Here is a 3,403-nt window from a genome sequence, read left to right on the forward strand (position 1 = left end):
ATGAAGTTAAAGAAAACTTAAATTCTATTAACATCGGTAGGTATTTTTCCTGTGTTGGGGTGCCATTTAAATTTTCATGTCTCGGTAACCCACATATGTATTCTACTACTTGTTACTGCAATTCACTCATATGAACTGGTCCTAAAAGGGCGACCAATACTCACTATTGTACTCACTCCTCTGGGGTGTGTCATAAGGGGTTCTGCACACTTCTGATTGGAAATCCAAAATTTATTCAGAATCAAGAAAAGCTCTGTGTGTGTCCCCCTGAGGTTCCAGGATTTGTTTCATTGTTATGATGTCTGGAAATCAGCACGACAGATCGACAAAACGTTTCTATACTTCCATCTTCAAGAAAAAAATGTACTCAGGTGCCTTGGTGTCACATATAGGGAAACTTTAATATGTTGTGATTTACTATTGATAGGTTTAGATGGCAGCCATCTATTGTGTGATTTTAACATTTGTTACTTTTCTCTTGTCAGTACTGATGCATTGATTTTTGCTTCTGAAATTCTCTTTAATTTGGGGGTGGGACTGGTCAGATTTGAATTACAGCATTACTTACACCCATCAATAACGCGTCGCATCCTTGATTTTTCTTAACTTTGATTGTCAGGGAGTCATCTATAATCTGCCATCTAAACAAGCTCTTAAAGTGAAAGTAAAATACCTTTCTTTGAAAAGCACCAAGTTTTTACAGCAAACATGCGCAATGTATCTATCTGTTCATTATAACTGGGAAAGTCCAGACCACAGAAGAGGCGTTGGAGGACGGGAAAGCTTTTAGCCTTTGCCTAACCCTGTGTATTGTTGTTGTGTTCTATAAACCTGAGCGTCACTGGCATCAACTAAAATTTAACACTAACTGGCACAGTTCTGGATTATTTTTTTTACTTTTGGGGGCACAGATTGAGGTGTAATCTAATGGTAAACAATGTTACTGTTGTTTACCCTTACCCACACCAAAGGTAAAGCGGAACTTGCCTTGCCCACCTCTTTTAATATTGACTTAAGTGTTCTCCCCAGCACCTTTTTGCTGGGCGCACCACCCGGCACTTTTCAATACCCACCTGGCTGTTTTTGGGTGCTTACTGAAGAGTTAGGTCTCAATACAGGGGTGCCTACAATTTCTTCCCACCGAGCTAAAAAAAATTCTGTGTAAATGCTCAGCCAAGCCAAACTCAAGTGGGTGCCTGAGGGCTATCTCAGGAGACCCCTGTCTGGTATCTATGGGCATCCAACATAGGAGACCTTAGTGTTAAAACTAGATTATTTTTAAAGCTGGGTGGAAAAAAGTTATAGGTGAGTGGCAGTCCCTGCATTGTGACCCCACTTTTCAGTTACCATCATAAATGGCTGGGTGGTTACTGAAATGTGCCGGGTGGTGCCCCGGGGAGAACATTGGACCTGTTCCCTTGTCTCCTGTTTCGCAGTACAAACCCGCAAGTACTCCTTTGTGGACCCAGTGTTTTGCAACCTTTAAAACATGAAGGAATGCTTGAAATAACCTCCGGATCTTCAGGGAACCCCTCCTATAATTACTATATCCACAGCTCACAGTATATTAATATAAGGAACCTCTATGTAAAGAACTCGATGTGGGTGATATTGATTGATGTGGGCAACTCTGATGGTTCATGCTGAAATTTGATAAGAGGGCTTGCACAAATGATCGTTAAGAAATACATGAAACATGAGGACATATGAGATGGCATTCAATGTATCTTTTTTTTTATAGTATATATATCTATCATCCGATGAATGCAAAACCAGATACACTTTTCATAAGTTGCCACTTTTAGTTTTGGCACTCAAACAATACTGGTAAGTCATAGGGAGGAATAGGCAAAACTGTATTTGCATAGGAAAATAACAACCATTTTTACCTGGATTTACACCTTTTCATAACCTGCAAACTGAATTCCTGTCATTGTAGTTAGCACATCAACGCATATCCCTGAATCATATAACAGGCCAGTGTTTTGGTGAACCACATTGCACAAAATATAACTATGGTGCACTGGAAAAACAAAAATGGTGCAGGTGTGCTAAATGAATGGGCTGTAATACATGTTGACACATGGCAAAATGCACATGTGTGTGCGGTAATGTACTGCTAAGGTTTGCATTGGTCTTAGGTGCAGCATAAATATTATTATTGTTCAGCTCCATAGATCATACTCACATCTCATGAGAAAGCAACGCATAGAAATCGGACCATGCTCACCAGATGTATGAGCAATGATGAATGATCCGTCTTATGACAGATTATTTCATACCCAATCTTCTGTGCCAGCTGCACGTCTGCAAGCTACGTGTCTGGCCCAACCCAACTGAAATAATGCTTCCAGGTATAGGAATCCCTTTTAATGAACAGCGCTATATAAATCCTGTTTAATATTATTAAGATTATTAATAATAATAATAATAATGATAATAATAGAAAACATCCATGTGTGTTATGATAACTTATTTTCACATTTTCACAAAATTCCTGCAAATTCATCTGCACAGATTTCAGTCTTTATAATAATTTCAGATTTATAAACTAGCGGATCGACCTGAATGCACATAAGTGGAATTGGTCATTAGGCATTTCCACTACATAGTTGTTGATAAGTCAAAGAGCTGATGAAGTTGTGTGAATGGCATCTGTTTGACACTTTTAAGGTCTGATTTATTGAAGCTCTCCAAGGCTGGAGAGGATAAACTTTCATCAGTGAAGCTGGTTGATCCAACAAACCTGGATCTGGTCCAGGATTGAAAACATTTGCTAACAAATAGCAAATTTCTTTTAAGAAATCTATTCCAGGTTTGTTGGATCACCCGTTAGCTTCCCTGAATAAAGTGTATCCTCTCCAGACTTGGAAAGCTTTAACAAATGGGGGGCATTGACCGTTTGACCTGCAGCTCACCTCTGTCCGACCTGCTTCATGAATGGTATATCCATCTGATGTGAGTGTTAGTCCGTCAACACACAAGGGACCACACATAATAAATAAATATATGTATGTATTATATATATATGTATGTATTATATATATATATATATATATATATATATATATATATATATATATATTAAATGAGCAGGGTATATGATCTAGTATAGGGAAGCTTAGTGAATATTTAAACTGCTCAGTAGCTAGGGCGCGCTCCATGTATACATTTAGACTGCAGCAAACTTTGGATGTGCCGAGTCTTGAAGGTGCAATAATCCCACAATGGAGTCTGAGGGTCTCGGTATTACCAGGATTTAGACATTGAAGGGTTTATACGTTCAGGCCAGTGGGATCAAGCTGTCATCTGAATTCTCATCCCTTTATTGCTGGGTGGAGTATGAAGCTAGTGAAACATCACAATGATCACGCAGATTAAATTGAGCGCTTGCTGCTGCATG

This window comes from Pyxicephalus adspersus, chromosome 3, assembly GCF_032062135.1.
Source record: "Pyxicephalus adspersus chromosome 3, UCB_Pads_2.0, whole genome shotgun sequence".
Lineage (NCBI taxonomy): Eukaryota > Metazoa > Chordata > Amphibia > Anura > Pyxicephalidae > Pyxicephalus > Pyxicephalus adspersus.